The sequence below is a fragment of the Chinchilla lanigera genome, unplaced genomic scaffold (assembly GCF_000276665.1).
Source record: "Chinchilla lanigera isolate Chin_1 unplaced genomic scaffold, ChiLan1.0 scaffold00035, whole genome shotgun sequence".
NCBI lineage: Eukaryota > Metazoa > Chordata > Mammalia > Rodentia > Chinchillidae > Chinchilla > Chinchilla lanigera.
The window spans coordinates 20,833,841-20,843,015 of record NW_004955436.1 but is presented as its reverse complement, the minus strand read 5'-3'; the positions used below and the strand labels follow the sequence as shown (position 1 = coordinate 20,843,015).

Genomic DNA, 9,175 nt, shown 5'->3' with positions numbered 1-9,175 from the left:
GGGGCCGAAGTGTTGCGGTCCCCATGGAGACGCGCAGGGCCCCGACTTCGCTCCGGGCAGCTGCAAGCCCGGCCGCTGGCGCTCACCTTTCTGCCCTGAAGAGGACGTGGCACCCCAGCCGGCCCCAGCCGCTCCCGGAGGTAAAGCCCTGGGCTTCCGCGCGGCCTCGCGGCCGTAGCTGGGGCAGTGTGAGTCTGACCCCCGCGGAGCACCCAGGGGGGTAGGCGGCGCGAGGGTCCCCAGCTCCCTGGGAAACACTTGCTTAGGACCCCAAACAGACTCCCACCCGCTCCCTCCCTGCTGTCCCAGGTCACCCTCCCCCACTAGGGACAGGGTGAGATACCAGGTATCTACAGTGAGTGCAGTTTGTGCTTATAACCACAGCTCTGAGGGTTCATATGCTAAGATTTGATGAATAGGACAAACAATGAAGTGAATATTGCTAAGAATCTTTTAAGATACTGATGGGCTTATTAAGAAATGTTGCCGTCGGGCTGGGGATTTAGTTCAGCGGCACAGCGCCTGCCTGGCAAGCATGAGGTCATGAGTTCGATTCCTAGTACCGGAAAAACACACACAAAAAAAAAAAGAAAGAAAGAAAGAAATGTTGCCAGCTGGGCGTGGTGGCGCACACCTGTAATTTCAGCACTCAGGAGGCTGAGGCAGGAGGATCCTTGAGATTTGAGGCCAGCCTGGGCTACAAAATGAGTTTAAAACCAGCCTGAACTGAATAGTGAGACTCTGTCAAAAATACAGAAAAAGCCGGGCGTGGTTTCTTATACCTATAATCCCAACCCTGGAAGGCTGGGGCAGAAGGATTGCTACAAATTGGAGGCCAACCTGGGCTACATAGTGAGTTTAGGGGCAGCCTGAACTATACAGCGAGATACTGTCTCAAAAAGACAAAAAAGAAAAAAAAAAAAAAGAAAGAAAGAAAAGAGAAAAGAAAAGGAAACGTTGCTAGAAAAAAAAAAAAAGAAAAAAAAAAAAAAGAAAGAAAGAAAAGAGAAAAGAAAAGGAAACGTTGCTATCGGTATTAGAACAGAATCTCCCACCTCACTGGCGTTAAAGTCCGCTGTGACCCATGCAGCCGTGTTCACGCCCACCCATTCTGCACAAACCCACCTCTGCTCCTCAGGAACCTCGAAGATCATTTTCTAAAAACAGTGCTTTCAGTGGGAGAGACTAGGGGTGGGGGCTTGGCGTTTTAGAGCAGCCATGGAGGGTTACTTTTCCTGAATGAATTAGAACGGGGCGGTTGCTTCCGGTGTGTTCAGGCCTCCATTCTGTAGCACTGAACCTATAAACCCGTGAGCACACGGAGTGTGTGAACTTACCAGACCAGCTGGGCGTGCCTGTCCCTGTCGCTCCAGTGCACGGATTTCCTCAGAGCCTGCCGGGACCTGCGCTCTCCGTGTCCTTGCCGCCTCAGGGAATACACACGGCTCGTGTGCGGAATGTCTGTGCAGCCCTGCGTGTAAGACTGATCGCCTGTATCTGTCTTGTCAGTAATGATGCTTATCTTGTATGCTAGTTCTTTTCTGCAACCTTTAGAACCAGACAACCTCTTGCAAGACATATTTTGAAGGAATTAAACTTTAGGTGGTAAATGAACCATGCAGCGACGTGCGTGCGAATTGCGGAGATTCTCTGTGCCAAGGAACAAGGGCTTTGCTTTCAATTTTCTAAGTTACTTTCTCTGCGGTAGCACAGCAGCACCAGCCTGTCTCGCATTTCTCCAGCTGTGTGACAAATCACCTGTGGAAACATAGCCTGCTGACAGCGCGGCTTTTCTGATTTCCCCCAGCAGCTATGTAGCTCTCTGCCTGCACTGGCTGCCTTCTCATCCCTTCATCTGGGTCTGGTTATTCTGAATTAAAAAAAAGAAAAGTTTTTCTCTCTCAACTCACACACTTACTGGACACAACACTGCATTTCTGGTCCCCAAAATGCCTGAGGTCTCCCCACCAACAGCCAGCTCGCCGGTGGCCCCCAACTGGGGTCTTAGTATTTGACTCAGTGCTGACACCTGGCGTTGGTGTCAGGTCGCACAGGTGACTGCTTAGTCCCGTAAAATGCCCCTACCCGGTGAGTACTGTGTTAGCCAGCGCTCTGTTATTATAGCAACGACTCCTGATAGCGACTCATGAGATCAGTTTTCTCCTGGCCCGTAGTATGAGTGCTTCCAGTCCATGACTGGCCAGCCCTGTTGCTTTGGGTGTGTGGCAGGATGGCCCATCATGGCTGTGGTGTGCAGTGGAGCGGAACTGCTCACTAAAGCAGCAAAAACAGAATAAGGTAGAGGAAGGGGCTGGGACCTCACAGTCCTCCTTGAAAGTGTGGGACGGAAAGGGCTCCCACCAGCCCGCACCTCATAAAGGTTCTGTCACCAGTAGCTCGGAGCTGGGGACCAATCCTTGAACACTTCAGGGGTTCAGATGCCAACTATCGGGGCAAGGTTGGGACCCATGGTTCTGACTGACCAGCTACGCCATAGCTGACCAGCTATGACTGCCTTCTCAGATTTGATTCATTCACTGGGATGGCTTACATAAGGCTGGAGGAACATACATCTACCCACTTATTATGAAGGATGTGACCAAGATACAGGAGAACAGGGGCATGCAGGAGAGGCCCAGGAAAGGTACAGGGAAAGGGGGCATGAAGCCTTCTCCAGGCCCCTCTGAGTGTCAGAAGCCCTCAGAATCCTGACTTTTGGGGGTTTTATAGAAGATTCGTTATGGAGACATGGCTGATTACATCTTTGACCATGATCAACTCAACCTCCCCACCCGCTCTTACCCTGGTGTCTTAGTTACTTTTCTCTCGTTGCTGAGACAAAATACCTGCCGTGCAAAGTTAAACGGGGAAAGGTTTATTTAGCTTACAGTTTGTAGAGGTTTCAGTCCTCAATAAACTGGCTCCAAGGCAGGGTGGCATATGGCAGAGGGTCTTTCCCACACTTCTGGAAGCTGGGAACTCCAAGACCAAGGTGTCGGCCAGCTTGGTTGTCTGGTGAAGGCAGCTGTGTGCTTTCAAGATGGCGCTTGCTGCTGCATTCTCTGGAGGAGAGAAATGCTCTGTCCACACATGCAGAAATCAGAGGAGCAAGTGAACCGACTGCTGTGTGGATCTCTTTCATCAGAAGAGCCTACTTTGTCCACAGAGGGAGGTGTTCTCATTGCTTAGTCACCTCTGGAAGCCTCACCTCTTGTGACCTTGGCCTTTACATTTCAGCACCTGAAGTTCAAAAGACGAGGACTCATTGAAACTGTAGCAATATGAACAGTTATTCATTTACTCATTCAGCACACGTTTGTCAAGAGCCCACATCATGGGCAGCTTCAAAAATGGCGCCCAGTGACCTCAGCTTCCATGGGTTCGTGCTCTTTTGAATGTTCTCCCCTTCAATGTGTGCTGGACTTGTTTCTCAGGTACAGAGGGATTAGCAACATTTTCCTGGAAGGGTTAAGATAATCATGATACTGTTTTTGGCTTTGTAAGCCCTGTGATTTTTCTTCCCATTCTTAGTTGTAGCAGTTCTACAGGCAGTCATACACAATGCACGTAACCTATATCACTGTGTTCCAGTGATACTTTCTTTGTACATCAAGTAGTGGGCCAGAAATGGCCTAATTTCTGTGTTTGCTGACCTCTGTTCTGACTAATAAAAAAGCAGTGGTAATTCACTTCGGAGATTACCTTACTCTGGCTTGCATCTTGCCTGCCCTGTCTTGCTGTTTTACTTATTCACTTGAGAGGAAGTGAGCTGCCATTTTGTGAGGTAAACTATAGGGAATCCAACATGGAGGCTCTGGCCAACAGCCAGCAAGAAACTGAGGCGCTCGTTCTAGCAGTGAGGGAGGAACTGGATCCTGCCAATGGCCTCTTAAATGAGCCTGGCAGGGAGTGCCCTTTGAGGTGACTACAGCCCCAGCTGACCCGTGGACTGTGAGGGGCACTGTGCCAGCACTCCTGACACACAGGAACTGTGAGGTAATCGGTGTTGGTCATTTTAAGCCAGTGATTTCGTTTTTGTTTTTGCTTCAACCAGGGTATTTTATCTTCTGAATGTAGACAATCTTTGACTTTCTGTGGTTACCAGCTCCTCTCTTTCCCTCTATACATGTCTTCAAGGCCTTGGCAGTGATTCTGCGCAGGACCTTGGACTCCTGGAGACAGAACAGAGGGTGAGGGAGGAGTTTTGGCCAGCGCTCTGGTGATGCCTCCCATCGCAGCAGCAGCAGCAGCGGGGGTTCGTGTTTACACCAGCCTAGGCCAAGGTTCTTTCATGGCTGGTACACTTGGGCCCTTGGGCAAGAAGGCCCAGCTTTTAGGGTCGCAGCAGGGCCTCCCTCAGGCCACAGTGCTGGCTGTGCCTTCACAAGGGTCATTGCAGCCCCTTGCCAATCTCTGGCTCGAGGTGTGCAGGACCTGGGGTGGGGATGGGGGTGCCATCTCTCACCCTTCCTTTACTTGGCAAAGCCACAGATAATTTACACTGCAAATACTAAGACATTTAACTATTGTTCATTCACTCCTCGGTGAAAAAAGTTCTTCACATACATCACATTTATTTTCTTTTTGTTCCACATTTATTTTCTTAAAAACAAAGCAGAAGCCAGGTGTAGTGGCACATGCGTATAATCCCAGCTTGGGAGGCAGAGGCAGGAGGATCACTGCAAAGTCAAGGCCTGGCTACATAGCTCAAGGCCAGCCTGCACTGCATAGCAAGGCCCAGTCTCAAAAAACAAACAGCAACAACAACCAAAACCAAAAGTTGCACTAATAAGAATAGGACATAGCCTAGGCTTATGTACAACATGTGTTTGGCAAGGCTGGTGCAGGACTACCAGTTGCCCCAGAATTCTTTGGAGCAGAGAGACAAAATCGTCCAGATAACAACTTTTACACTCAGCAGGCCAGACACAAAAAGGACCACTTGAAAAACAATCTTTCAAAAAATCTGCATTTAAAAAGAATACTCAACTGCATTTGAAATTTTCTGTGAAACACAAGATTTAGTTAAAAAAAATCAGAAAAGGAAAAGTTTGAATTTGTAAATCATCAAACCACTAGAAGAAAACCTGGAAACCCAGCTGGCCTAGTTTGAAATAGATTATGCTATTATAGCTTGCTAAGGTAGGTAGAAATATTGTAGGCAGTCATTCAAGGCTGGGTCCTTGAGAGATCAATGCAGAAGACAACCGTGGCTGGAGGTGTATTCACTGAAGGCCAGGCTTCAAGAACTATTCACCCATGTACTTCCCTTGGGGTTGACCGGCGTGGCTTGTTTTTTTAGGTGGGCTTCATTCCCTTTGGGTTGGGGGCGCAACCTCCTTAACACACCGCTTCCAGGAAAGTCCTTGTCTGCCCCTGTGTGCTTGCTCTGTGACTTGTTTCCCCATTTGATTCCATTTAATCAGTATTAACCAAGTGACTATACTTGTTGTATACTTATTGGTTGACATAATTTTGTCCCACCTCACACCCACTCTATGATTTGCTGTTGGATCAGTATTACCTAAGCTACCATACTTGTAGTCTTATTTATTGGTTATAGTTCTGTCCCACCTTAACCCTGCCTCACCTGGCGGCTTTGCTCAATAAAACACCCTTGAGAAGCAGGGTTGGTGGGCGACCCACTTTCTGGGCCCTCCTCTGTCCCTCTCAGACAGAAGCTTTTTCTCCCAACACATTCTTCCTACTCTTAACCTCCATTGTTCCTAGAATTCATTCCTCAAATTTAGAGAACATGAACTTGGCATTTTGGACATTTAGTAGGTTGAGAGTTTCATTTCCCTGTATCATTGCCACTTGCTTCATTGTGTCAATTTTTGCTGCATATTTTGAAGCTTTTTTTTGTACTGGAAATCGAACTCAGGACCTTGCACTTGCCAGGCACTAGCTTGTGCCGCTGAGCTACATCCCTGACCCTGAAGCTGTTTAAAGAGAGGTGAGTGGCTAGAGGTCTGGTTAGTGCTAGCACCTGGCTCCTCAGGTCCAGGTCCAGGTCCTCGAAAACCTGATGCACAGTGACTGCGTGTGAGGTCAGCCAGCAGGGAAGGTACATGGTCTTTGCTTTGGCCCTCACACCTAGTCAGTAGCAGTGTCCCCAGGACAAGGCTGGCCTTCCTCCAGGGCATGGAGCTGGTGTGACTTGGCCCTAGTCCTGCTGCCTCTCTGCAGGACTTCCCTGCAGAGCAGAGCCAACTTGAGAAGGTAGAGTGAAAGGGCATGGTGGCCTTGGAGTGACCTTGTGACAGCAGTGCCCAAGTTTCAGGAAATACTGCCAGCATTTTGGAGCACTTTGCCATCACCAGACATGCATGTGTGTGTATGTGTACCTGTTACCGGAAGGTGGGGTACCCACTGGTCCTTTCCAGGCTCCTGCCCATTCAAAGAATTGGATGGTATTATAGATCGCTAAGTTACTTAGAAATATTGTAGGCAGTCTGACAGGGCTGAGCCTTTGAGAGGTCAGTGCAGAAGACAACTGCGGCTGGAGGCGCTTTCACTGAAGGTCAGGCTTCAAGAAAAAGAACTACTCACCCATGTACTTCCCCTAGGGATGAACAGTAGTGATTGATCTTCTAAATAGACTTTAATCACCTTGGGGTGGAGGACCAAACCTCCTTAACCTACCCCTTCCAAGGAAAATCCTTGACCAGCCTTTGTGTGCTTGCTACCTGACCTGCTTCCCAGTTTGAGCCCCGTTTAATCAATATTACCTAAATGACCATACTTGTAATCTCATTGATTGATTGTAGTTCTTTCCATCTCATACAGGCCTCACCTCTTGGTTTTGCTCAATAAACACCCTTGGGAAACAGCTTTGGCAGGCAAACCACTTTCTGGGCCCCCTCCTGTCTCTTAGACAGCTTTCTTTCTTTCAATAAATTCTTCCTACTCTTAACCTCTGTTGTTCCTAGAATTCATTCCTCAATTTTATTGAGCACAAACTCGGTATTTTGGACACTTAGTTTGGAAATTTCTTTCCCCTATATTAATGGGACAACCAAAGAAGTTGAAAGTGTGACAGTTTAACGTTTATTTTAAGGTAAAAGAAGAAATAGAACTGAAAATGAAGTGAACTCTTGAAAAAAAAGAGAAAATATTCTCTGCATACACAGTAAAAAGTTGGGCCATGAGGCCAATGGTCGCCATCTTTTCTATCCTTCTGACGTCATATCCGGGCCATGTCACTGCGGAACTCTGAGGTTGTTCTGGGCATGCGTCCTGGCCAAGATAGACAGGTCTTCATGATTGACAGGGCAAGCCAGACTGTCCAACCTGCTTGCCAGGCCCTAGTCTCCTCCTTATACCTACTTAGCAATCTATGCATATCTATTTACGTTTGCAGAAATGTGAGGCCAAGGAGGTGGGGGGTGAGGGACGGAGGTAGCCACGCTTCAGCCCCTGACCGCCATTTTCGGCCTTGGGTTGGGCCTGTCTAGCAGGAGTCCAACGTGGCACCTAAATTTCACCACAGGCAGGCGGGCTGGGCCGGGCTTCTCAGCAAAGACCAGCGTCCTTGAGATCATTCTATATAATGATGTCTGTCACTGCATGTCACTGGTGCACAGCCAGAGCAGCTGGATCTCAGGGCCTTGCCCTGGCTCTCTGAGCGCAAGTGGTGATGGATTCTCCGGCACCTCCGAGCAGCCTCTGTTTCCTCCAAGCTCTGCAGACACCCACGGTCCAGCAGGCAGGCCCAAAACACTGATCTGGGGGACAATCTGTTATACAGTGCTAGCTAAACATATAATGATCACACTAAGTAATCAGTGCCCATTATGATAGGCTGTATGTGACAACGAGGAAGGAAAATGCTGTATAATATTTCTTCCTGTGCTTCCAAAACATCCTGAAAGAAGGAAACATTTGAGTTTGTTCAGTCATTGCCTCATCATATGTAATCACAGACTGCATTTTCTGGGGGAAATACCTAATTAATATTTTAAGGAGCTACTCCTTGGTGGAATATGGAATGCTGGGGTAAGAAATCATGCATTAAAGACATGGTGATTGCAAACCTGCCATTTCCCTCCCAGTTGAGTAGTCAGCAAAGTCAACAGTTTAGAGAATTTAAGCAATCCTGGGCGAACTTATGTGTACATAAATGACCCCCCCACACACACACACACACTATTTACTAGGCCCACAGGCTGAAGACCACCAGCAGAGATAGCAACTATTTTTTCCATCACACTCGGCTCATTACACAAGTCAGCAATCCCTTAGCACAGATAATAACAATTTTGAGAACTTGCTAAATAAACATCCCTTCTGTTGGCTCTTGGAGGGATTTCACTTAACAATAACTGGGTATCTTACGCAACGAAGGATTTGTTTTGCTTTAATGTTGCTTCACAAGAGGCATGTCATTCCCAGCATTGCCGTGAGGCTTTTATCTGGACAACACATTATTGTAATGTAGTTTGCCAAGACATCTTTTACACACAAGGTTGCTGAGGCACAGATACGCATTCCTTGTAAAGCTTCAATTCTGGGAAGTCAGAGCAAGAATTCGAATCTGATGCTCATTCTGTGATGCTGCCCCTCAATAGCATTTTCAAAATTGATCCTAAATGTGCTACATATCTTTGCAGTTAGTTCACTTTGAACAAATGTTTCTCACCAAAGTGTAGGAGAGGCCCTGCACATGAATGTCTGATTCTTGAGTTCTGAACCAGTAGTTTCTCCAGCTATACCAGGCCACATGGCCCTCTCCTCTTGGAATTTATAGCATCAGAAACTTGCTAGGAACGTCTAAATTCTTGTTAACTAGAATATCACTGGCAAGCAGTGACCTAATTTGAGTTTTAATCAAACTTCTCCTGAACTTTGAGTCAAAATCTTCCCTTCTAATATCATCCATTGTTATTAACTTTATCTTCTGGGCATTCACCAATCGTGTAACTGATTAAACAGAGATATATAATGTGAGAAAGGGGCCGCTTTATCTGTCTTCTTCCTCCTCTCTCTCCCCCTGCTTCTCCTCCTTCTCCTCCACATCCTCCTCTTATTCTGACTTTCTCCTTCTCTTCCTCTTCCACCTTCCTCTTCTTCTTCCTGAATCCAGGGACACTACAGCTTAGCTACATTCCCCAGCCTTTTTATTTGTGTTTTTGTTTTAATTTTATTGATATACTTTAGATATACATGATGATCA

At 47.3% G+C, this 9,175-nt stretch overlaps 1 protein-coding gene across 9 annotated transcripts in view; it reads left to right on the top strand.

Moving 5' to 3' along the window:
* The window catches only part of Ect2l (epithelial cell transforming 2 like), an 88,621-nt gene continuing 79,446 nt past the window's right edge, over positions 1 to 9,175 (top strand). For 7 of the 9 annotated variants that reach the window (XR_001234967.1, XM_013516622.1, XM_013516618.1 and 4 more), the window contains exon 1: positions 1 to 140. The gene's annotated coding sequence lies outside the window, so the exon portion shown is untranslated. Of the gene's footprint in view, positions 141 to 166; positions 189 to 1,277; positions 1,478 to 9,175 lie in introns of those variants that run through there. The other 2 variants (XM_013516620.1, XM_013516619.1) reach the window with 2 other exon arrangements.